At 36.0% G+C, this 27410-nt stretch overlaps 1 long non-coding RNA gene across 1 annotated transcript; it reads left to right on the forward strand.

Moving 5' to 3' along the window:
* Positions 1-2291: 2291 nt before the first annotated feature.
* Positions 2292-27410, forward strand: LOC125692599 (uncharacterized). Its single transcript, XR_007376777.1, has 3 exons — positions 2292-2356; positions 17007-17093; positions 27288-27410. It is a non-coding gene; the product is annotated as an uncharacterized LOC125692599 (long non-coding RNA).

Raw genomic sequence — 27410 nt, forward strand, 5'->3', positions numbered from 1 at the left:
AGGGGGGAGAGGGGGAGGTGAGGAGTGTTCTTCCAAAAGAGGATTTCCCTCAGGGAATTCTCAGTCAAAGGATTGTTTGTGAGTTCTTCTCCAAAGTCCTTAGTTTAGTGAGGGCCTTTTATCCCCCATTTCTCTGTTGTTTTTTTTTCCTTTTCTCTCTGTTAGTGTGACATAGCTGGCCCAACAGATAAGTAGGCAGGGAACGGTCCCTTCTTTTCCATGCACAAGCATTATCGCCTTTTGCAGTGGTCAGCTCCTTCAAGCTGCTCCCCTGGAAAAAGACTGCTTGTCCCTCTCCTGCTTATTTTTACAATCACGACCAGAGGTACTGTGGCACAATGACACCCACCACCCATCCCTCTAGATAATCTGTAGTTGTCACTTAGAGTCTATCACCAGAAAGGCCTCATGAAGCAAGCTTTGAGACAAAAAAACCCCCAACAATTTTGTCTTTCACATCACCTATCACCAATATTTCTCACTAAATCATGTCCCTCAGTACAACTTCTAAATGTTTCTTGAGCACCTCATGGATGGTGACTACACCACCTCCTTGGGCAGCCTTTCCAGCCTGATCACTCTCTCGGGGTAGTATTTGCTAACTACTTAAAAGTTTTTAAAACTTAAAGGTTTTTAGCAATTAACAGCTTCTGATACAGCACATATACATTCATACTATATCAAATATGCTTTTTGTCAAGTCAGCAGAGCTAGGCTGCACTTGGTACCACACTTGCCTTCATTCTAAGCATATAAACGACCAAGGCAGTTTTCAGCTTAGAAGATATGACCAGGGCAGATACGACCAAGGCAGTTTTCAGCAGACTGAAACACATTCTCTAAGAATGTTAATTTGGAATGTCTACAATGTCTGAGTCAAACTAATGAATTAATGCAATAAAAAACATGTTGGTAATACCTGCATGTGAGGGAGCATGTCGTATAAAGTCAATGGAGAGGAAAATCATAGAATCACAGAATGGCCTGGATTGAATGATCATCTAGTTTTTCAAACCCTCTGCTACGTGCAGGGTCACCAACCACCACCAGATCAGACTGCCCAGAGCCACGTCCAGCCAGGCTTTGAATGCCTCCAGGGATGGGCCATCCACAACAGAATCACAGAATGGCCCGGGTTGGAAGGGAAAAAAGATGTGAATTGTTATCTGCAAATTTTGTGAATGGAAATTAGTCCATCTGAATAAGCAAAATTTGGATTTCAATCTTTTTTTTTTCATGAATGCTTGTATCCACTATTTTATTTTTAATGTATTTATTTTTGCATTGTGGGAGATTGACAACATATTAAAGACTGTCAGTTAAATATAAGTTTTTCAAAAATATATGTTAGCATTTCAATTCCTTAATTAATCAAAAAGCAATGTATTCAATTGAATTAAATTTGTAATTGATACACCCAAACTGAGACCCTAAGCTTGTTCTTTAGTGTGCTTTCTTCTTTTAATTAATAATGCTGTTGTTTTCAGAGTATATATTATAAGGACAGTGTTATGTTGTTTTTGATTTATGAATCTGATGTTAGTTGCTTTGATAAGCACATCTGCAATTGTATTCAGCCTGTTCCACAATAAAGGTCTGTTGCTTATTCTCAGTAAAACTATTAGCATTTTTTTTTACCAGTCATGTCCTTTAATTTGAATGTTACCTTCTCTCTTTTTTATTCATGAAAATGTAACTTATGTGTGTTGAAAGCTCTAATGCTTCTGTTTATGGGAGGATTAAAACACCTGTAAACTACCTGCTGATATTAAAAAAAAATAGCTCATCAAAAGGAATTTGCAGAGTACACATTGCTTAGCGAATTTTGTGATACTGCCTTCACACTGGGAGATATCTTGAAGAAGAATGCTTAGTTTCTCTGTTTTTTTTGTTTTGGCAAAAGTAAGAAAAACTAGAAGATCCAAGAGATTGTTCTATATCTTGAAGTCTAACTGAAGATTGCTACAAACTAGTAGCTGGTCACAGACACAAATTTTAATTAATACTTCATATCAAAATTGCTTAAGTTTAAGTTAATCCAAGGGAAAATACTTGGCAAATAATAATTTAACATTCAACTTTAAAAACAGTAATGATATAAGTGCATAAGAGGGAGGATGGGAGCATGAATATGTGTATGGGAATTGACAACTCACAGCCTGAATCAATGATTGAGCACCTGGTGAAGGGAGACAGTCAGCCCTGGGAGTACAGGTGAAAGCAATTCACCTATGCCACTGTAGGGGGGTGGAATCAGGCTGTTCCCTAAGACTCATTTAAGGCCTGGCTGGCAAAATTCTTTACTTAGAGATTCCTTTTCCTGGAGCATTCAGTGAGTCCCAGTCCTTGAGAATAGGTAAGTAAAATTATCTTTCTAAAGCGGGATTGTGATCCTCTCTTTTTGGGGTGTAATTTGGAACTGGCTATCTGCCATCACTTTTCCCTACATATGGGAAGTGTCTATATTATTCCCTACATAAGGGGGAAGTGTCTGTAGAGGTTCTTACAAAAACCTGAAACTAGATAGCTCTCCTGATTAGATTGTGCAGACTATTCTTCACTAGCAAGTCTAGTTTTGTTTGATGAAGCTGTGATTAACCAAACATTTGGCACCTATATTGTAATAACGGACTTTGGACAAGGAACTCTCTCTGGTATCTTCTACTGAAATTTATGAGAGATGCTCTGAAAGGAATGTCTCTTAATTCATTATACTGGCCCATGATCTCAAAGGTAGCTGTTGCTTGTGTGGCAGTTAAGGCGAACTTTCCCAGCAATATTTGCATTTTGTTGCTGGGACACTCTGACAAAATTTTCACATGGAAGTTCATATGAAGAGAAGTTATGCAATTTAATTCCTTCACATAGAATAAAGTTGTACTCTCTGATGTTTGCTTATGTTTACTGAATATATATGGAGACCAAACAGTGAATGTGAGCACAGTGAGACAGTGGGTGGTGCATTTCAGCAGCAGGTCCATCTCCACTGGTGCAAGTGGTGCAGCATGTTTGCTCTTGTTCATTGCTGATGAAAATGCATAGTTTATGGTGTTGACATTGTCAAAAAAGTGTGTTGTGGTGGAGAGCTTGCTCAAACACTATTTTGCTCTTTGTATTGGTTGCTGTTTCCATGGTGCCAATGGTTTAGGCATAAAACCATAACACATGGAAATAAATAGGAAGCATTGATTTCAGAGATACGTTAGGTATGTCCTATATGTGAAGAAAGGATCCTGGCTTTCTTGTGGAAGTTCTTTTTGCTTATTACATATCTTTAGTTTTTTTTTTTTGTTGTTGTTTGTTTGTTTGTTTTTTTCCAGATCTTTATTATTGAGGCTATTATTTTCCCTCCAATTCTGGAAGAATTTATAAGCAGTCTTCTGAGCTATTTTTTTCCCAAGGCTATTCTGATGTTCACTTCATCAGAATCTTATCTATCTTATAGATTTTGCATAGTGAACTCTGTAGGCGAGGTATGATTAAGCTAGCCTATCTAAAACAAATTCATGTGATTGAAACAATTGTTTTTATTGCTTTTCCCTCTATTCTCGTTGAAAGATACACAAATTCTATTAAACTGTGAAGAACACATGGTGCAAAAGTAATTAGGCTCAAAAGTATCATTTAACATGTGATTTAACTGAACTGGTACAAGCTTAGAATAAGACAGCACCTGGATAAACAGCTTGATTCACGTATAAAATGATACTCTTGAAATGAAAAGAGGGTTTACTACACTTGGACAAATGAACAAATGTGTCCACAGTTTGAGAGACCCTTAAGCAACTGCTACCTGACCTGAATAGGTGATGTAAATCAAAATGTGTCATTGCACATCTACTAAATGGAGTAGGAAAGCATCTCAGCAGGGTGTTTTATCTTTGTTATAATCATGAAATAAGATAGGTTTGATGAGATATAGAATAATTTAACTCAGAGGGGGGAACCCCCACTCCAGGCAAGATCAGCTTCAAAGCTGCATCTGACTTTGAAGTTCCATGAAGTTGTTCAGAGCTTTGGGTGAATCTAACTTACAATGGTGTCAACTTAATAACTTAATCTGTGTCTCGCTCCAATTTATAGGAGGGAGATAATGTTCTTTAATATCTGTATACCCGGTGTGAGATTAAGAAACAACGGTTCATCCTGAGATAGGTCCACACAAAGGAGCACTTCACAGCTATTTAGCTGCAGTTCATCTCGCTCTCGTCGCTCCTGGCCTTGTCTATCTACGTTCCCCCAGACTAAGGATTTCACAACCTTTGCCTAGGGCTTGCGTGGACTTGTTCATCTGTGTCCTTCAGACAAAGGATTTCACAATCCTTGCTCGGGACTTGAACAAGTCCATCTGTGTCCCCAGCAAGCTTTGAGACACAGACGTTAACAGAATAATATCTTACAATCTGCAACTGTACTTTCAGTCTTATTGTCTCGGTCCTAGCAGACTGCCCTATTCTGACTGTTACAGTACTGGGCTTTTTCTTTTGTTGGGTGATAGTAAAGGCAAACCAGCTTCTGTTCTTGTGATCTGGTAAAAATTGTGGGCCACTGTTGTTTGACAAATGTGCATATTCATGTTTTTCCTCTCATACAAACTACTTCTAGAAAAGTGCTTCATTTTCAGTGTTTTGTTCATCCACAAAATCTCCCTGAGAAATTCTGCTAACAAAAAAAAGTTAATCTCTTCTGGCCTTAAAAGGTCTAAGTTATGCTGCTCACAGCATAATGTACCTTAAGGAGTCAAATAAGCACATTCTTCAATGACTAAAAGGGGGAGCCATGTGAATTTGGAAACTTAACTTTTTGAAATGTATGCCTCCATCAGAGGTGAAAAAAGACAAATCATCACAGCCTTTCATTAGCAAGTGGGCGGATGGCTGGGCAGGGGGCCTCATTATGAAGACCAGCTACACAATATACTAGCAGCTAAATAACTGCGCAACAGAGGGACAGAAAAAGGCAGAATAATTCCCTTTACTTTCTCAGGAAGTTCCACTAAACTCTTTATCTACCTCTGACACACCAAAAGTATATAATCATCTATTTTAGGATGCTTCAGAAAGATATTCAAGTAATTGAGAAATTGTGGATTTCTTTACTTAAAAACAAATTACGACAACCATAGTGTAAAAACAACTGGAGCAAAGACCTCTGTAAAGAATAACTGCCATGAAAGGTAATTTGTCACACTGCATGTTCTTAGCCTATGTTTTTTAGTTCTGTAATAAACAGAAAATGCTGTTTAACCTTTTTCCATGCTAGGCCCTGGGCTTTGTACTGAGTTTCCAATGGATTAGGAATGAGCTTTGTCAGGTTTGATCTGCATATGATTTTGTAGACATATTTCCAATTTTGTTTGACTAGGAGTTTTTAATAATTTATGAAATGGCCAGTTGGCAAGTCTGATTTGTTTTAATTTTAGATATGAGAGAAAGAAAGAAAAAAGTGAAACTATACCTTCTCCTGGCAGAGGATGTGTGATGCTGATTGCTTGCTATGTTGTTTCCATGAGACAGAAAGCACCTACAGCAGCCTCTTGAGGAACAGCTTGGGGGTTCTTTATACCTGGAAAAATGATAGGAAGCTTGTCTACAATATTTGTATTATTTTGATTGAGACTTTCTGCACATTGGTATTTTCTTTCTTTTCTTATTGTGTACTAAATAGATTTAGAAATACTACTTTCATTAGAATACTAAGCTTTCAATTACTACAAAAACAACTTTGGCTTTTCATATAAAGCATGTTTTCCTGTAACCCATTCTGAGTGCAACATTCAATAATGGCTGTCATGCTGTGTAACATATTAAGTTGAGCAAGTTGAGAATGGGTAAAGTATAATAGCATAACAAGTGATTCTTTTTCAGTGCAGAAATCCATATGTATCTTTAAGAAACACGGCCTTTATGAGGCTGACTGGGATAAAACAACACTCATTATCACCAACTCTAAATTAGATATCCTGCATTAACACTTAAAGGAGAGACACCTCTTGGCTTCCATTTGAATTGTTGGCGGAGAAGGTGGTGCCATGTTTTTCCACCCTCTATATCAGTCTGGTCCTAGGTGAAAAGAGCAGAAGGGCCTTTTGGAAAGGATTTTAAATGCGCATATTTACATATATGTGCTTGCCAAGAATTAAGAGTGACTAGAGGAAGTAAATGAGACAAAGGAGGAGCTCACTTATAATAGTTGCAATTAGACTCTTGAACTAATTACACAGTAGCTGAACACATTTAAAGATAAATATGGATATGTTCTGTCTATAATGATGAAAGCTGTGTGAGTTATACTCTGTACTTATGTGGCAAGAGAATGTGATAAAGTCTTTCGTTTAAAAGTTTTACTGGGTTCTTCATGCTTCCTGTGGTGAACTGAGAACAGAGGGAAGAAGCATAGATTTCACTCTTCCCTCTTCAGACTTTTTTCCTATGAATTTCAGCACAGTTAAAAACACTGACTTGCACTTTTTCCCCACAGTAAGAAAAAATGGCTACTGTGAACTCTTCAGGATGTTCATGTTTCTGGCTCTTTTCAATTCACTTATTTTTATTTTTTTTTTATCAATTACAAGAGAGGAGGGCGAATTCCTGACATTCCTGAGCTCAATCATGTCTTCTCCAGGCATGAACTCATCTTAGAGTTTACAATCTTTAAAGCTGTCCCTAAGGATATATTGACAGCTTGTCCTTTTGTAGCTGGAAGAGTTCCAAGTTGGTGAGGATGGGATGGTACATTGCACATAAGTTTTAATTTTGCTTGCTGTTGTGCTGGTTTTGATTGCTCTATTCTGTGAAGAAGTGAAAGTGACTCTTTGGAGATCAGAAATTGTCATTTTACTTTGTTGCCAACACACAAAATATAGTACAATAGAGTGAAAAAGCAGAAAGGAAAAAAACAGATAAACAGCAGTGAAGTGGGAAGAGGAGAAATTCAGTTAATGGGGATTAGGGAAGACAAGTCAGAAGGAAAAAATTGTGTTGTAGGATATTTTCATAGCTAAAATAGCCTTTCAAATGCTAGTGAGCAAAGTGATATTTAAAGTAATGAGAATTTGTGTGGAACAAACAATAAAATGAGTGTAAAGTTCTGTGTATCTAGTATTTTACTCAGGCTTGCTGGGGAAAAGGAAATAAAAGTAGGAAAAATGACCTTGTGAATCAAAGAGTAACTGTGCACTCTGAAACATGCTCTACTGCAAAATGAAACCATATTGCCTGCTCTCGTTTGCTGCCACCCTCATGTGGATTTTCCTTTCAGTGTGAATGTCTCTAAGACATCAGCCATACTTCTATTCCTGCACAGGACTTGGCACAGTCTAATAATTGAGCAGCTCCTAAATATAATCTGGGTCTCAGGAAAAGACAATAGAACCTCTCTCCTAAAAGATGAATTCCACAGATACAGTAAAAGTATTCAGAGTACTGAGTCACGATGAGGTTTCTTAAAAAAGCAAGCAAACAAACAACAACAAAAAAAACCCCACACACAGCCCAATTTTAAAACAGTGGTTATGGATTCACCATCACAGAATAATGAAAGAGATGAATTTAGAGAATCTGACTGAAGATTTAAGTCCATACTTTCCTTATTGTGAGTGCCTTAGGCTACATTTATAGTATCAAGTAGAGCAATACATTTAAAAAGATGGTGCTCGTGATACTAATTCAGGAAATCCATGCTTAGTAGTGGTGCTCTGTGATATGATACTAAGGACTGGATGCCACCAAGCAGCTGGAGTATCTTAGCTCAGATTCAGTAGTCCACTGGAAGTTTTATTTAATAGAAATTCAGATTGTCCTCTACGATTGTTATACAATGCGAGTCAAAATGTAGTAAAAACTCATCTTTGTTTCAAATATACAAGAGCTGAACTAAGATTCAGATGCAAGTTCAACTTTCTGGACTGTTTGCTTCTACCCCTTTTGATGCTTTGCGTAGGATTTATGAAATATGTGGTCATTATCTAAATAAAGCAGTCAGTTGTAATCATTTGTTTCATGCTCAATGCAAACTGTGGAGTTAAGATCACACTGGATAAAGAGACAGTTGCAGTCCTGTTTTGAATACCTATGTTTCTAGAGAAGGATCAGAGGGAGATGTGATTTCACAGATCTGCTTAGCATTTGTGTCAAGGAGCAATGAGAGGCTCTAATTCAGTTCATCAAATCCATTAATTCTTAACAATGCCTTGTCTTCTACAAGGAATACTTTAAAGAAACCTAGAAAACCAACATTTCATTTTGAGAGATCCAGTACAGAAAATATATTATATAATCTAACTTTTACACACTAAAGCCCCTTTCTTGGATCATTCACCTGAAAAGAAGACATGCATCTCTAACATACTGGTAAAATAATGAAAACTAAGAAGTCCCCTTTAATTTTCAGAATGTTTGCAGTAGATTATATAACTTCAGATATGCTTTCAATATCTTATTATATGAAACAGCACAGACACATTTTGTTGAGCATAGTCACCTTAAATAAAAAGAAAAAATTCTCAGTAGTTACTGTAGGTCTAGACTTAAAATATGTTTACTAAATGCTACTATTTCTACATTTAAAAAGAGAGTTGCCTTGACTTCATTCTGGTAAGATTTTTGTATCTCTGAGTGTACAGTCTAAATAGGCAAGAAAAATAAAAGAATGAAAGGCAGCAAAGCTTTATAAAATGATGTAGAATGTTAATGGCAAAGTGAGACAGAGAACAGATTCTGAGACTTAAAAGCCTTCATTCTATTCAACAGAGAAATGACATCAGAGCTTGCTGCAATAGAAATGGCTGAACAAAATTACACAGATCAAGAGACTAATTCCGATAGCTGGAGGATGTTCTTGAAAAGGCTGATTTAAGGAAGTGCTAGTACTAATACTTAATACTAAACTATAAGAAATAGTGTGACAGTTTAAATGCCATGACAGTTCCAACAGGCATTCTGTACTATCTCAGTCAAATTACTTAGAAATAAACAAAAGGGGAAGAACATTTAAAAGTAAAGAATGAACCTCATACAAATTATGAGCTAATGGACCACTGACACCTCCCATATCCCTCCTCCAAAACAAAAGCAACAAAACTACAGAAGATTTAACCTATCTACTGAGTTATGGTGTTTGAAAGCTGTGCTTCAGTTGGCTTTACGTGGATATTGATTGTTGGAAATATCCAAATAATTTTTTGTCAGGATAGAATCTCTGATAAAAGCAGATTTTATTTGCGATTGCAATGGTGGGTGTTCTGCAAGCAGGAGCACCCCTAAGGACTCAATGACAGCTTTTGTGCCTTGTTTCCCCCTCCCCTGTTTCCCCATTGGTTGGGTACTCCAGGTTCATAATCTTATCAAAGTTTACATTTGTTAATTCGTGTGTTATACGGTGTCAGTCAGTTGTTTCCAAGAGGTCTCGGTGCTCTTCCTGTTGTATTGATATGGTGGTTTTCTTCAAAGTCTTCATTTAACAAAGAGCATCGGGCTGGTGAGGGTGATGCCAGGGGTTCCTGATGCCTTTTGAGGCACTTCCTTGGGGATACCATGACTTGTTCTCTGCTTTGATCAATCTTGTGCAGGATATTCTTGCAATGTATGATAAAATGTGTTTTATGTATACGAGCGTGTATTCCAGGGGGAGGTCTGCCTGGAGGATAAGTGGTGCAAATTACCAGAGACCCTCCCCTCCACCCCCCACCCCCCCCTTCCCCCAAGTCAAGTAGAAAGACTCCCAAAAATAATTATGACAGCGGAGACCATGAAATAAAAAATATTCTCCAATTCTAATGTAGAAACAATATTCGATTCCCTCAGTGATTCACTATCTCTGATTCTCATGGCCCCAACCCATAAGATAACCTACCACAGACATTCAGAAACATCTATGTGAAGACTGCTGATCCTGGAGACATCCAAAAATGCAATGTCTTCGAGTTGCAAAAGAGAAGCAAACTCACATCTGTTTATTTTGTACTTTACCAGGCCGAGTAAAAGGAATTATATGTAGCAGCTTCTCAATAATACTGGCAACCTGGAGAAGTAATATTTTTGTCTTTTTTATTATTATTTAGCCAATATAAGCTTCCCTTTTGCACTTATTGTCTTATTTTCTTAGTATTGGACTCGAACTTCTTATTTTTGTATTGCTGTGCTAAGCTCTTGCACCAATAAGACAGAGGCACACTGTTTAGTGTAGCAAGTCACAGTAGTTGCAGGACAGCTTTGAAGTATCTGGAACATGACTGGAAAACAAATATCACATGACACAAAAACAGTCCAAGAGATATATGTCACAGTTCTGACTGTCTTGGATATATTTAAGGAGGGATAGGCATAAGTGGATAGGAAATAGTGTTCTGTTAAAAAACAAACCATGTCTTTCTCCCTAACCCAATCCTACCACATTTTGCTCAAAATACCTAAAATATTTTATCTTGTGAGGTATTATACATTCAGAAAAATGGCTCTCAATATTTTCAGTTTCATTTTAAGATGATGTTAACCACAAACAGTCTTAAAGTATTATAAGCAGTTTTGTTACTTATGATTTTTCTAGAATACATGTAGCTATAAAGACCACTAGATTGATTTCTTCTTTCAGGAATTCTAAGGAAACTGTTGATATATTGGGAATATAGCTGATTAGAAAACTAAAGCATCTGCAGATCTGTGAAATCTTGACAAATAAAAGTTGAGAAATAGTGTCAAAAAGACACTTAACTATTTTCAACAAACAGTTCTGTGTTTGCACAGGGAAATATGGTTAACTAACGGCTGCTGCCAAGCAGTTGAGAAATTGCTTTATCTGGACTTCACCATCAGTAAAAACTCTAGTTCAGTCACAGGATCCTATCTGTACTGGCTGTGATTTGTTTCAGAATGATGATTTAGAAACAGCAAAGCTGAAATATGCTGCCCCTACCTACAACTATAGCAAAGAGTGATCACAGACCTCTCATAGCTCAATGAAGGATATCTGAAATCTTGGCATGACTATCTGAAAGCGTTTTTAGGTTAACTTTTTTAGCTGTTTACTATAGATCTTCAAAATAAGTCATCTTTCATTATGAGATAGGTTAAGCATGGTAAAGTTGAAAACTAAGTGGTCTTTTTTAAGTTTCAGATAAGTGCAAGGTTCACAAATGCAGTATCAGTATTGTACTTGTAGATACAACCCAAGTATTTGCCTGTATAATCAACTTAACCAGTAAACTAGAAGAAAAACCTTTCTCTAGAAGCCTTAGAAAATAAAAAGGGATCAGTAGAAGTAGAATTCTTCTAAAGAAATAGGATTCTAAGACTACACACCATTTTTAATATGTTAGTTAATCACTTCAAAGTTGCAAATAATATGATACAAAATAGTACAATTGTGAAAACTGCTTTCTTTCCAGTTGTGGAAGACAATAGCTGATGGAAGTCGCATATCAAGAGACTTCTCATGGGGGAAAGAAGCATGCAATGATTTTAGTTATCTTGGTATCTCAATTCCCTGCCTCCCCCCATGATCTTAATGAGCTTAAACTGAAATAAATATGATGAATGAGACTGGATTCTACTTCCCCTGCTTTTCATGTTCATTTCAAAGTATCACAGATGGAAATTACACTTGGCTCTTAAGAGGAGAAGAATATACTTGCTGATGTAGTATAGTGATTTAACAAAGCTTAATTATAAGAAAAGACAGCACATTAACAAGGTGCCAAGGCATATGTGATTGTTTCTTATAGAGTTAAGTACATTCATCTAGGAGATCTCCCGTTAAGTCACAAGATTCCAAGCGAACCCCTTGCTTTCCAAACTCCTTGAGACATGGAGGTAAGAAGTTCAGATGCAACCAAATCCAAGTTCCAGACTTAATCAATGGTTCATGTCCAAAGGATTTTAAGCGCACAATCTAAGATCGAATGTTAGCAAAACTAACAAAGTTTGAAGCTATTGGTTATATCATGAGGAGTTTTATCAACAAGATATCTTGATATCAATGTGTAAGGGATATTTGTGCAGGTATGGCCTCAAATGCTGCCCTTCTCAAGGAGGAAATAACATAATACAATCAGTTGCCACGGAGGAGAGGTCAACAGGATCTTGGGTCGCTCGTTACCTGTGGGAGAAGATGGTTGGTTCCTTGTCATAATATTTTGCATATGCTCAGTTGACTGCTGTTGAACCAGATGTATGCCCTCAGATTTTTGAGCACCCAGCTGAGGAAAGCATTGTAACTGTTAACTGTTTTGGCCAGACCTTGATTGTTATCAGTCCTGAGCAGAGCCTTGAGCTCACTGTCTACCTGAGCCAGGCCTTTGGTGTAACAGACAGGAGGAAGGAGGAGGCTGGGATGGGGGTAGAGAGCATGCAGCCACAGGGAGCTAAACCGTTAAGTGATTCCAAACACTTCAGAATTTTAGAGACACAAGTGATAGGACGCATTTTCCTTTCACAGACTATCTCAATATTAAATATTCCAAAATGATTGAATGCTATTAATTCATTTAAGATAGGTAACAATGTGGTTGTTTACTAATATTTGTCCATGCAGTGTTTCACTATTTTACATGTTTACGTTTATCAGAACGATAAGTGAATCTTAAAGAATTTTCCTCAAAAGCATTTTCTTGGAAATTATTTTTTCTATTTCCTCCAGGGAAGGAAAGGATCTCTCCAAACAGGCAGTCTGTTTCCCTGAGATGGATACTAACTAGTTAAATATTTGCTTATTTTTTCTGAAGTGATTTAGCAGTGGATCTGAAAGAGCATGCCAGATTCTGCGTTACTTTTTTTATGATCTTCACATTTCATAATGTTTGGAGGGGATGATCTATATTTGTATGATTTATGGATACCTACTGTAATTCAGCAGAGAAAATGGACAAAGTTACACAGCTATGTTTCAGCAGCAGAGGATACAGAACCTGGGCTAAAATTATACATTTTGGTATAATAAAGTTGTTTACATTTCTGATTTTAAGGCACATGAATTAGCAGTAAGTACTGAACAAAATCATTGCCATGGCATTTTAGAACATCATTATTAAGAAAATCAATGAAACCTTGTTCTCTGTAGTGAACTGTTGGCTACAATAGGGAAAATCTTAAATATCTTGCATATAGAATAGGTTCTTTCAGTATGATCATTTAAAGTGTTATCTGAAATCCAGGAAGGGAACTTTTAACTCCAATGTGGTGTTGGAAAGCAGCATTCCTGTATTTGTCACAATACATACCAGGCAAAATACTTTGACAAGTAAGCTTGTCTCAGAGTTCAGGTTTTACATATGAACAGTTAGGACATGGATGTGTAGTACATTAACATACATTCATTCTTTTTTGAAGACTCGTAAATATGTGCTAGTGTCCCTTTGAGCATGCTTGGTGGTATCGAGGATGGTCAGGTGCCAACTTATTTCTTTCCCTTTTCTCACTATCAGCTTAACCACTTTTGACCCACTTTTATCCACTTTTTCCAGGTATGGGAAATTACATATTAGGACACAACTACTTTTTCAAAACACTATATATAGAATCCTAGCAAAATGTCCTTGCACATTTTGGGGCAGAAGATAAAAGTATTCTATTAAGCCCCAGTGCAAAATTATTGAGGGAAACAATACTGTTCACCCCCTAAAGCTGCAGTGGAAAGTTTTAGAACTATCACTTACAGATTCATTTCATTAAACTAATATTGATTCTTAAACTAATGTACTAATCCCCATTGCTAAACAAATCAACCTATATCAAAAGCAAACTCTTCAGCCAAACTTTTGGTTATCCTTAGAGTGTCCTCTCCTTTAGCTTTAAGATTCTTTCACCTCATGTATTGTACAAACTGTGAAACAGGAATTAATGCACTTCACGTTATATTGCTGTTTTCTTTTTATGTGTTGGTGGTGGTTTTGTTTTGTGATGGTGTTAAATATCATGATGGCTTTCTTAGCTGCTTGTAAGAAAGGAGCTGAAAAAAGAGGAACTACAGAATGAGATGAGTGCAAAAAAAGGAAAATTTTCCTAGGACTCTGTAGTGTACCAGTACCAATAATTCAAACAAACTGGGCAGGATTGAGCTATGATGTATGTCAATGTAAGCTACTTGTAGGATGTAGTTAACTGAATGGGCTGGGGCAGTCGCCAGGGTCGACAGGGGCCCCTCGGCCCCTGGGAAACCATGGCAACAAATGACCTGAAGATAAGAGAGAAGTACAGGTTAGACCAAATAAGGAAGAAACAAGACATGCCACATGTCCATTGGTCAGAGATAATGGTAGTAGCCCTAAGGCATGGGGAAAGTTTTAAGAAGGGTGTGCTCCTTGCAATTAATGCCATTTTGCCGCTCACCATATTGGTGTCGTGAGAAGCTGTGAGAAGCGTGCGAAACTGGCCGGGGCTGTCGGAACACTTTCACAAGGAGACTTCAGTCAGGGTCACCGAAACAAAGGCAACAGTAGGAATCAAATGTTGTTTCTACATTAGAATTGGATAATATTTTTTTTTAATTTCGTGATCTCTGCTATCATAGTTATTTTTGGGAATCCTCCTTGGGGAAGATCTCTGATAGTTTACATCATTATCCTCTAGATGAACTTTCCTAGGAATGCACACTCTGCATATAGGTGTATATATGTATATTTATTCATACGCATTGCAAGAATATCCTGCACAAGATCAAACTAGAGAACAACTGATGGCATGCCTGAGGAAGCGCCCGAAGAGATATCGGAAGGCCTGGCATCATCCCCCCCCTCTTTTTTTAAAGAAGATTTTGAAGAAAATCACCATATCAATACGTCAAGAAAGGCACTGAGATATCTTGGAAACAACAGGATGCCAGGACTGACTAACAAATAAATTAACAAGTAAATAACAAATGTAAGCCTTCTGATAAGATTGTGAACCTGGAGTACCCAGCCGGTGGGGGAGGCAAGGGGGAGAAAACAGGGTATAAAGACTGTCACATTGTGTCCATTCGTGCGCTCCTGCTTGTGGGATGCCTGCCATTGCAATTGGGAATAAAATCTGCTTTCATCAGAGATAACGTCGTGACAAAACATATTTGGATATTTCCAACACTACTTAACAGTTAACTTACTTTCAAGTTAGCTTTGGACTGAGTCAATTCTCATTAAATAATGTTCAGATATAGTTCATGGGATGTTCTTGTTTATTCATCTGGATTTGGCAGCGGCACTGAATCAGAGATAAGAATTCTCTTGCAGTAATTGCTCTCAGAGCCAGAAATAGGCCAACAAGCTCTCTTTCATTTACAAAAAATATTGATCAGTGTACTTTTTTTTGGCACATCAGTTCTATAGGCTAGTAGGAAATCGTAAAACTATTTTTTTGATTCCACTCAATTTTTCTTCCATTATATTATGAGAATACAGTTTTAGATGAAAACAAGAAATAGAGACAGTGTCATGTGTTTTATGTAGGAGTTACAAGTTCTACTTCTACGAGTATGAGCCCAGCACAGTCTTGTTTCCTCTATTGGATATCAAGTACATAAACAGGAAGGTCTGATCTAAATCTGCTTGATTCAAGGTTTTCCAAAATTTTCAGTAGATTTTTAATCAGTCCAGATGATGAATACAGCAAAGGTAGTGAATAAAACATCAAGGAAAGTGAGAAAACTGCATGTTGTTTTTCATAAGCCCATTAGGATCAGACCTTTAGGTTAATAACAGTATTTTTTTTGTTTGTTTGTTTTTTGTTTTCAAAACCAGTAAAATATTTTCATATTTGGCAGTCGTGATTGTATGGTAAATTCAAAGAGTTTCATAAGATATGGAATCATGAGCTTTCACTGTCGCTCTTCCTGCACTACTGTAGAGTGTGTAATACATTTATCCTTAAGTCAAAAGACTATCTAATTTCTTATTTTTAAAGAAATTCATTACCTAATAAATTGAATACTTATGTGTAAGACCTATTTGGAATTTGTAACCTGAAATAATGAATTGTAATAATGTAACAGATGAAGTATTAATATAAATCCTGGTAATGAGAAATACAGCTGATGAACACAAAATACACAGTACCTCACGATTCTTCTGGTGTTATACTCAACTTTTATTATCCTGCTGGGTCTGAGGGCAGTGGTGCTGCACTTTCTGAGCCAGCAGCAAGGCTGGCTGGGGTTTCTCCCCCGGACTGGGGCAGGGTCTGGCAGCCAGGGCAATCCTATCCTGCAGCCACGAGCAGAGCAGACAGGGTGGCCAAAGCCCTGCGCAGCAGGCTCATGCGTGGGGGGGGACAGGTTGAGTTTGGGCTAACATATTGACCTTACAACTTACTTGCTTTTCACTCATTCAATTAGCAGTATAGTGATTAAATTTGGCATATCTAAATATCTAAAGTGTATGATTATCTATGTTAAACTTGTTCATCGTTCTCTCGATTAACCCCGTGATTGGCTTCAGTCAGATACCAATCCTTCAATTACTATAATACCTAGCTATTGGTCACTGTAATTGTTACTACTAGCCATGAATTGTCTTGTATTCTTCTTGCAGGTACACTTACAGGGCTTCTGCTCTCACCTAAGCCTTCAAGGTGTGAATGCTTGTTAACTTGCTAACATCTGTTTTTCTTCAGCAGACTGTGAACTGTGGTTTTCTTTGAAATATGACTAGCATTTTATTAAAAGAATATAATGACAAATGTAACTTTTTTTCTTATTGTCATGAATTTGTTTTCTCTACAAAAGTATCCATTAGGAGGCATAGATTTAATGAGGACTAACATCTTTCAGTTATAGCAATATAATTATGCTGTGTTAAAACAGTGTTAAGTTACAGTGGGAGAATCATGATTATCTCTTTTAATCTAAATTAAATTATCATTTCTGAATGGGGAAAAAATTGCAAAGTTCAATATGAATATTTCTCACAATAATAAACTTGACTAGATATATCGGATGATTTTTAAACAGCCAAGGCAATATTCTATGGAGTACTTGAGTAATTATTTGCTAAAGAAGAAGTGGTCTTTTACTTATATGCATTTTTACTATATCCTTGACAGGATTTATCATATGTACACCCATATTTCCTTGCTTATACTTTGATGAGAGCAAAGTATCATAAGGAAAATGACAACCATATTCATCAAGTAAGTCCATTAATGTCACTAAAAAGTCTGTTCTTGTGCCATGAGGCATTGGTTCAATCGCAGACTTCAAAGTGTATATGCTGTAAAATTAAGATGCTGTAAAATTATAAAATATGCTATGAAATTAAGAAAATAACTACAATGAACAGAAAAATGAAAATGTCAAGAAATATGACACAGGTGAGGTGTAGATGACTAGGGTTCAAGGTAATGTTGTACTTTACTCTGACTCAATAGACCTTTTATTCAAATTAAAACAACTCTAATAGAAGACAGCCTAAGAAGTGACTCTAGAGTACCATGGTTAGTGTATGTAAGTGTCTGGAAGATATGAAACCTTGTCAGCCTGAATATATTTCCTTGCACCAATGTGATGAAAACTACCCTTGTAGTTGCAGAGTGAATAAGATCTTACAGCATGTAAGGAAGAATATTATGTGAAGTAACATTATTTTTTAAATAGTCTCTGCGCTGAAATTATGAACAAAAGTGAATGCTAAATTGTGCTGGAATCCCCATGCGATTCCATACATATCACATAAAAATCAAATAATTCAAAATGAATAATGTTAGTGCTGAAAAAAGCAAGAAATAATTTTAAACAATAATTAGCTTGATAGTGTAGCAAGTTGTTTTAATGTTTTTTTTAATTGAGTAGTAAGTTTATACTCCATTTGGCAAATGCACGTTACAAACTAAAAATATTGCTGTGTTTCAGAATCCTGATATTAATGTAGGCTATCTTAGTCTGCACAGAGCGTAGCACTCATAATAGTAGGCTGTACATCTCCAGTTATCACCTTACTTTTTTGCAACTTTTGCATAATGGGAGAAGTAAGCTACTTTGCCTACTGCCATCATCTGTGCAGTTAATGAGAAAGCATTACATTAAACTAATATCAGCTGAAAATTGAAAGGGAGCATTTCAATGACAGCAGGGCATCTAACTCCAAAGCTCCTAGTCTGAATCACCTCATTCTTTCATTGACAAATGGATTAATCCAATGTGTCTACTTGCACTGAGTAAAGCTTATTTTGTTATAGAAGGCATTCGCTTTCTGTTGAGCACAGCAAAATAGGTAAATCTGTCCTTTAAATTAGCCTGTTTTTTCTTAATCCTCCTTTCCCCCTGGATATTCTTCACCTTTTTTCTTGTGTTAATGTTCTCTGTTTCTAAGCATTTATTTTTAAGATCTAGACCAACTGTAAGTGGATAGTCTTTTATTCTTTATAAAAAGCCTATTTTTTTTGGAGCTGCACATCTCTGAGGAATGCCATGGTGGTTGTAAAATTTACATGTAATAGCTTTGAGGTTTGGAGGCAATAAGGGAGCTAGAGAGTTTCAGGTCAGAGCTCAGAGTAAATTCATTAATTCTTTTTTTTTTTTTTTTTTTTTTTTTAACTGAAGCACATAAAAAAATAATGAACTGGGCCTGCTGAGCGTATTTTGCTATATATTGCAGTAAACAACTTTTTTTTTTTCATCAAGGCTTACTTGCAGCTTTACATTTTTAATCTGCAGACAAAGATGTGGAGGGAGTGAGCAAGAGGAATAACATTAAGGGAGTAACTTGGGATACTTATACAGTGCTCCATATATTGCGCTACATGTTACTACTACTACTGTCCTAGAAAGAGATCATCCTAGTATCCTAATATTTCAGTCAGGATGAATGTGGATGTTAACATACACGAACATACACATACAGCTAAGGTAATGCAGAAGATGTTCACAGAAGAATTTACAAAAGTGCAATGGTTTGGCGGAAATTATTTTGCTAGAAACATACAGAGAAAGTATCCCATGTATAACATCCAAATATTATGAGTTATATAACAGAGTAGATTTTAGGTTAGATTTTTCAGTTTTTATTATTTTTACATGCATGTATACTCTAATATCATAGATATAAAATGAATCAAAAGTCAAAATACAAAAATCAATCTTGTTAATTACATTTAAGCTTAGGAAGAAGACAGAAGTTAACACTTCCCATTGAAAAAGTATAAATCTGATAAGGAAGTTAACATTAAGAGGTATATCAGTTATGAGTCATGATAACCTTCTACTTGTTCTTCAGTTATTGCTATTGTGCTAATGTGATGTTTTAGAGTAAAGTTGTAAACAATGTTTCACATTTAAGATGATTGCAGATGGCCAGAAACCCTCCTTGAAAGATGTGGTTAATCTTTAGAGAGGATGACCACAAGCTTTCTCCTATATTTCTAAAGAGTGAGCAGAGCTCATGAACACAGCTGGTCAACGCCCACGTAATAGCCATATTATGTACGAACAGAAAGACCTATATCAATCAAAGACATCATAATGGGCCAAGGTAGTCCTGCCTATTCAGTAAATGACTGAATCTCTCCTTCCTTGAGGAGAGAGCATACAATAAGCAGCAATATGGGTGGACATCCACTTATAGTAGTAACAGGGATACCATTGTATTCAGTAAATGTCTAGACTTAGAACATGATGACAAAGCATTCTTTATGAAGGAAATGTGCACAAGAGGGAGGAAATGTGGGAATTTAATCTAGTTCCTTGCAGAAGTTAATGCACACACAAGTGCTTTCCCATTTCCTTAGGATGATCTGTTTTTGTCATTTATTTCCTCACTCCCACTAGTCCCTTCAAGGAGCTGGTTTTCAGGGTGCACACTGTTTCTGATAATATCTGACAGCTGGCACCCTACAGCTGCAGTAGCTAACACAACAGACCACTAGTGTATACTCCCTGTCTGACTTAGTCACTGTTTCTAAATCCACTCAGGATGTTTCTCCAGCAGCTGGCGCTTGTTTCCGGGCTGCCCTCCCACACACGCACATGATCATTTCTGTACATAATCTCATCCTCTATCAAGAAAGGATTTAATAGGGCAGACTGCAGTAATCAGGCATAGGCTCTGTCAAATAAGTATCTTCAGCCCTGTTTTGTCCTCCAACTCTTTTTATACTCCTTCCTGCTCATTCCTCCTGTGCTCCTGCCTGCTCCCCTTCTGCTGTATGTTCTCCAGCAGTTTGCATAGCTCCACTGACTCATGCAATATCTTTTACCCTCAGGTTTGTATCTGTAACAGCTGCAAAGCCCCAGTTCCCTTGCTGTTTGCTGATAGCCCATCAATTAGTGTGGCTGACGAGATTTGCTCCTTGTCTTTGTCTCTGTTAAATTTGCCTGTCAGGTTTTTGTTTCAATATATTTAGTTCCTGGCTTCCTCTTTTTCTATAGTAACTCAACTGACAAGGTCTCTGATTGGATAATCTTACATAAATAAACACACTCACACTCCATATATCCTCACCAATTGCTGTGACTGACCCAGGTTTTTGCTTCTCCTTACTGATTCCTTTATCATTTGTTGTTCTCATCTCTGTGTGTTATTGCATATGGCTTCTTACTTTTCCCATTTTCCCATTTTGCACTCCAAAGTTCCTTGTCCAGATACCCTGAAGAAGCAGATGCTTTCTCATTCCACGTACACTTATACCTATATTTAAGAATTAAGGAAAAACTCTGTTTTGGGTATCTGGTCAAAACCAGTGTAAGATAAAATCTAATGTAGGAAAAGGTACAAAGCTAGAGTAAGAAGTGCTATACTAGGTTGGTCTTAGTAATAGGTAGAGAACTGTAAAAACAACAAAAACAACAAACCATGCATGCAATTGTTGAGCTGTTAATTCTTTCAACTTCTATTTTTGGGGGGGATGGCACGGGGCAGATATACTGAGATGGAATCCTGCTGTGAGAGAAGATTGCTGTGGTGATGCTGGGAATAGAAGCGGGTCCTAAATGATAGTTCTGTGCCTTGAAGAGTTGGAGGGAAGAGGGAATTACAGAACAGAAACAAGGCTTTTCTGAATGCACATTCTAGTGGCAGGGCTTTGATACCTAGCTTCATGTTTTCCTAAGTTTTAACTACTGGATTTAATTGATTCAATGGGTTTCCCACGTGGAAAGGAATATTTTTAAAGTTCTGATGCACGGCAATGTCTAACTTAAGTATTGACAGTGCTGTATCATATAACTGACAAGTAGTATTCCATTATTATGTTATTGGCTGAGTTCTTTAATGGTGAGTAATTTTGATTTTCAGTTCTAGTAACAATTAGAGATTGCCACTTGTGCCTTATACCAAATGATGATAGAAATAGTCTAATAAAAGTTCATCAGATAATCAGAGAACTGATACTGATTTTTAAAAAAGTTAATAGTTCTAAACTTATTTCTTTAGTTTGTTTTAAAATATGGCATTGCTCTTATATGGTTGCTGGAATTTGTCAGTCTGAAAAAAAACATTCTTCAGCAATGGAAGTGAAGCATACAAAAAAAAAAAAAAGCAATATCTTGCTGGTTTCATTATTGCTAAGATAGGCTTTTGAAAATGTCATGCTTATTTCAAAATTCAGCTGTTCTATTCTTACCATTCTTCGTTCTCACTTTAGTTAGCTAATAACTTTCTTCTTTGTTCCCTGCTAGAAAATGAAAACTCTTACTGACTCTTAATAAAGGACAATCAGGCCTAATACCTGTGTGTACTGGATGGTAGAAAATAAGTATTCTGTTTAATTCATGTCAGTTAGTGTTGGTTTTTTTTTTGCCTTTGAAATATGCCAAATAATTCCACCGTGGATTTTCTTTATGCTATTCTTTTGTTCTTTCACATCTGGAGAATCAAGATGACACTAGCATTTTTGCACTAGAAAATAAAATTAAAAATTTGAGAAATCACAGTCCTACAGAACAGAATTTTCGGAAGGATTCTTTAGGTGTTAACTCTGATTTTAATGAATTCAAAGGAACTTCAATCTCTTTAGGAAAGTACTGAAGACTTAAGAAATTTTCATAATAAAATTGACACAATGATAGTCCCTGGGAAATATCAATTTAAGCTTTGCTTACCTAAAGCCTCTAGTCTATTATTGATTAAATGCTTGCCAAGACTTTTCTAACAAAGATATTTTTCTCTATGCATCTCTATTTATTAAAGAATAAATAATTTTGGTTGGTTTTTTGAAAAAAAAAAATCAAGAACTTTTAGTAATCAGAAACCTCATCCTGTCAGATTTTGTGACTTGAGCGTCTAAAAAAATACTTGTGACAACTAACTGAGATTAATTACTCTGCAGAACTGATTCCCAACACATTGGTACATTTAAAAATGAAAAAATAATCTCAAATAAATTAACAGACTCCAAGAAAACTCAAATTAGGAATCCCCTCCAGCCTTGCTTACTTGCATTGCTGTGCATGCATACTGCTGTTTCACTTAATTTTCAGTAGAAAAAAAAATGAACAGTGACAACTGCTTAATAGTTTATGCATCTTTTAAATCTTAATCAATTAAGCAATATTGTGAATGACTTTTGTTGTGTTTTGTTTATTTAATCTTCCTAAAGCACTTCACTTAAAACTCATATGTGATGCGTGCCTTGGTCAGTGTTGCTGTGCTCAGTTAATATATATTTAGAAGTGGGAAAGTTTCATGCAATATGGCTTCACAAAAAACTTGCTTATATGAAGCAGACTCAGAACATGAACAGGCAAGTTTGAATCTATGTAAACCTCACCCTGTAATTATGCATATATGTGATCTTTGAATTATTTGTATGACCTTGAAAGGCATTTTCTCTACAGACTTCTATTCTTACATGTATAAAAGATTTGCCTAGTTTCAGGGTGACAAATAATAGGAGGTATTCTCATTCAATTGTTCCTTTCTTGAATGGCCCAATCATTGTGGGAGAAAATAATTTGACTGTCCTGAGCTTTGTGCTCAGAGTAGTAAATGATCTGGGAAGGGCATTAGAGAGATAAGAAGTGAATTTTTGGGAAACTGTGTCTCCATCCTATGCAGATTTTTGAAACTTGCCTCCTCAGAAGTCACCAGGATATTGGTCATACTGTAAGATACTATATGAAACGGAACATTCTGTATAAAATTTATACTTTGTGTATACTTTTGTGAGTGCTTTAAACTCCTGTTTTGTTTTGCCTAGAAGTACTTCAGTCTTGCCTGAGGCCATGCACCTTGGCATGTAGTTAATGCCTAAACCTGATCAGATTCCAGAAATTTCCCGGTAGGCCTTGAGGAAAGGAAGGTGTTGTGAGTCTGTCCAACCCTCTAGCTATGGCCATTCTTTATTATGCAGGATCATAATACATAGGAATCATAGGAATTATTGTCAATGTAATAATCTTTGTCTAGGAACTGCACTTCTTCCTCTTCTGATGTCCCTTAATGGACAGTACTTCTCATAAATAAAGCAATAGTGCCCTGAGTTTCCCTTTAAAAAATAGACTGAAGTGAAAGTTGTTTCCTTCTGTCCTGCACAAAGGACTATTTGCTCTTTATTTATGTGAAACAGCTCACCTGAAATTGTTGCTGCTACAAATAAAGGTCTTTCATTCCAGAGAGAAAGAGATCACAGTGAATCTCAAACTCAATTAGAATTTAATCCTTGCTCATTGTAACTTATTTGTGTATTTTTGTATTTCTGCAATGGTTAATTCTTCTTGAGCATTTCTTATTACATGAAGGACAAGAGGAAAACAAAGTGGACTGTTTCAAAATGGGCCTCAATTTGGTAAATTTTGGTCTCAGTAAGGCTTTCTAAAAGTTCTTTGATGATTAAAAATTCTAAAATTATTTGAAGAACTTCATTAATAGGTGTGCAGTTAAGATAAAAAAAAAAAGCAGCTTTCTCTTCAGGGCATATCGTAGTGATGTATGTTTTAATGACATGAAGGTGATTAGATAATATTGTAGTTAGTGTACGCATATTTTAGATTTTAATTAGATTAAAATTTTAATTTTGTGTTGTTCTTAATTAAAATAATAGAAACAGTTCTGTACTCTAAAGCATCTTCTGTACATTCACTGGAATTTATCTAATGGCAGTTTTCTATATCTGTACAGCAAAGTAGATATTAAATGCAGCAATTTGAATAAGACACAGTACAAAAGAAAAAAGATTATTTTCTACTTTTCACTTTTATAGCTCCTCTCCTGTTACTAGAAGCTTCTGAAATAATACCTCTGTAACGGCTGCCATTATTTAAAAAAAAATGCATGACTATTTAAAAAGCAGCAATCCTAAAATAAAGACATTCCTGCGTGCACAAAAACAGTTGCTGTATTGATGCTTGCAATCAATTACTGTAGTATGAGGCATTCACTTCTCTATTACCTATTATTTTGAAACATAATGTGAAGTCACAGCAGGCTTTATAATATTGGGCCACGCATACTGCATCCCAGTCTCATACAGAGAGTCTTGAACAAGCTAGATGGTGCATATTCTACAAAAATAAATAAATGAAAATCCAAAAATTCCTATATCATTGATCTAAACTGCTGTACCACATTCATTTTCAGGATCATGACATTCATTACTGAGACTAAACCCATCATTGTGCGGTTTGTTGAAGTGCTTAAAGCAATGTACCAGCCTAAACAGAAGTTGAATTAATTTTCAATGACTAGCTTCTCTGTTTCATGGAATTTATACATTTACATGCCTGCATCCTCTATTAAAAAAATCTCAGTAATCAGAATTTTGAACTACTTTAGATATTAATTTTCAACTTTCTCAAAGATTTATTAGATGTCAGTAAAGTATTTAGTGTAAAAAGGCAAGCACTACTTGCCTTTTAAATTAAGTAATAGTTAGATCATTTGCTGTTTTGTTGTGAAGTGACAGACTAAAATTGAATGTTAAAAATATAGTGAGTAAATTTTCAAACACTTTAATGTTTATATTCTCATTAAATGAGATTCAGTGGTTTTCAATATTTGCATATGTTTTAGTCATTGAAATTTTTCATTCCTATTAGTCACTCTTAGTTCCAGTGATTTTTTTTTATTTACGCATATACGTAAAATAGCAAAGTATTACAATGCACTTATTATTATATGTCATGGTCATCTAGTTAGGCAAGTATTATACTCATGTAATAACTAATAAACATTTTTGGAAGGACTTCACTCAGCACTGAGTTTTGAGGTAGGACTGAAGAAAGGATAAAGAATCACCTCTTTTCATGATTAACATGTTTACAAGAAATAAGTTCTGTTACTTATTTTCTCACGGTATGCAGACAAGCTGTTGAAACCTTTGAAGATTCCCTGAATGTATTAGTCATAAAATTGTGATATTAGGAGCAGAAATGATACTGTAGAAGATTGCAGGGATTCCAAAATATAACCATAAAAATTTTCAGTTTTCGCCTACTCTTGTATGGTTCAGCAGTACTTACCAGATCATAAAGATAGAGTGGCAAAAAAAAGGAGAGTTAAGATTCTTAAAATCACAACTGGCATGATGTGTTGCCCTTCTGTTTTTTACTTTTGATCTATTTGGTTTGAATTCTGGATGAACTACAGCACTTACCATTTTGTTACTTGCAAGTATTGTTCTTTCTTTTCTGAAAGAGTGGTAATATGCTTTGAATGTACTCTGTTAATTTGCTATTGCTCTCTCAGCAATGTTGATTCTGGGCACCCTGTGAGAAATGCATGATAGAGGCTGGACTTTTGCATGTTACAACAGAGATTCTCAACGTGACTTCTGAGAATCGTATCCATTCAATTTGCTTTATCATAAATAAGGCCACTCACTTCAGTCTTGAATCTTTTTATGTCTATATCTAGATATAACTGGAGAGAATACAAAGGATAAAAAGGATAAAACTGTTTCTGTACGTACAGGAAAGTATGCATGAAGCATATCCAAACAGTAATATTTGTGTGTTACACTTTTTATTTTCCTATTTTTGCTAATAGAATGTACATATAATATACTTCATGGTAAAATTTTACGTATGCTGTTGCTTGAAATAATCAGTGTGGATATGGAAGATTTAATTTTTATTACACAACTGATGTATAATACCAAAAAAAGGCAGAAAGAAACTTCATTTAAATTAGAGATTGCTATGGGAAAACAACAGCAAATATTACCACATAAATATCACAACATTGATCCTAATTTGTGTGCCTAGTGTAAATAGCTGCTCCAGCTAGTTCTGTAATATTTTCATTGACTTCATGCTTTGAGATGTGCACTTTGAGATTATAGAATAATGTTTTCTTCCATGCATTGAAATGCTTTCCTGCCTATTCTTCACAGAAAGAGATATATTTTATTGCTTTTTTTTTGTAGATAAAGACATGACTTAGTGGGAAATATTGTTGATAGGTGGATGGTTGGACTGGATGATCTTAAATGTCTTTTCCAATCTTGGTGATTCTATGATTCTATGAATTAAAATATATTAATCATTGTATAATTAACATTATCTTTCCTTGAACCTAGATATAAGCCTACTGAAGTAATGTAATCAATGAAAGTATGTATGGGGCAGGAGTGGGAGAAATCTGTGTAGTTGCACACATGAAAAACACAAGTAGGGGTAAAAAAAGAGGTTACTTGCATGGACAAGATGAGCACAAGGAGTGCGAGAAAGTCAAATATCCTCTATTGTATACAAGATGAATTAATGCTAACAAATATGATCAAATAAACAGGACAAATTGTATGGAGCAGATGACATGCAAGAAGGAATAGAGAAAGCAAATAACAAAAATGTCAAGCATGAATTGCCAAGATTGGGAAAAACAATAAATTTAAAAATTAATTTAACTTTGTGATAAAGTGAACAATGAATTTTAAAAATTGTGATGCAGAGATTAACTATTTCACTATAAAGGAAGTAAAACACTTTAATATGTGAATTTTTATAGCTATTCTAAAGAACAGATCAGGTACTATGCTAAGCTCCAGAAACTTCTACCTAAACTTGTATCTCATCTTTGATGGTAACCAATGACAGATATTAAGGAAATGATTGAAAGAAGGGCATATATGCATATGCTGTTAAGTGTGTATGTGTGAATGCATATATATGCACACACACATACAGAAAGATAAAAAGATAATGTGACTCTGCTGAGATCCTGAATTTCAGGTCCCTTATTAGGCCATGTTGTCCCTGTAGCCTCCACCCAAACCTCTGCCCATCCTGCCCATGGTCCCAGGACCAAATTTCAGCTTAGCCCAGGGCTATTTGTCCCAGATCCCAGTGTCATCACAAGAATGACTTGTTCATCTGGGTAGCAGCAAACACAGTACTGAACATCTGTTTCTTGTGATGGCCCTGTTTCTAATGCTGCCTTCTGCTGTTTCCGACAGATACCCTGAATGGACTGCAGGTTTAGTTTCTGGCTTTGCTGTGACAAGGTCTGTTGGTGGACCCTATTACTAGCACCTGGCTGTGCCCACCACTGTCAGACTCTGGTCTCTCTGTGACCCATT

Source organism: Lagopus muta, chromosome 4, assembly GCF_023343835.1.
Source record: "Lagopus muta isolate bLagMut1 chromosome 4, bLagMut1 primary, whole genome shotgun sequence".
In the NCBI taxonomy this organism is placed as follows: Eukaryota; Metazoa; Chordata; class Aves; order Galliformes; family Phasianidae; genus Lagopus; species Lagopus muta.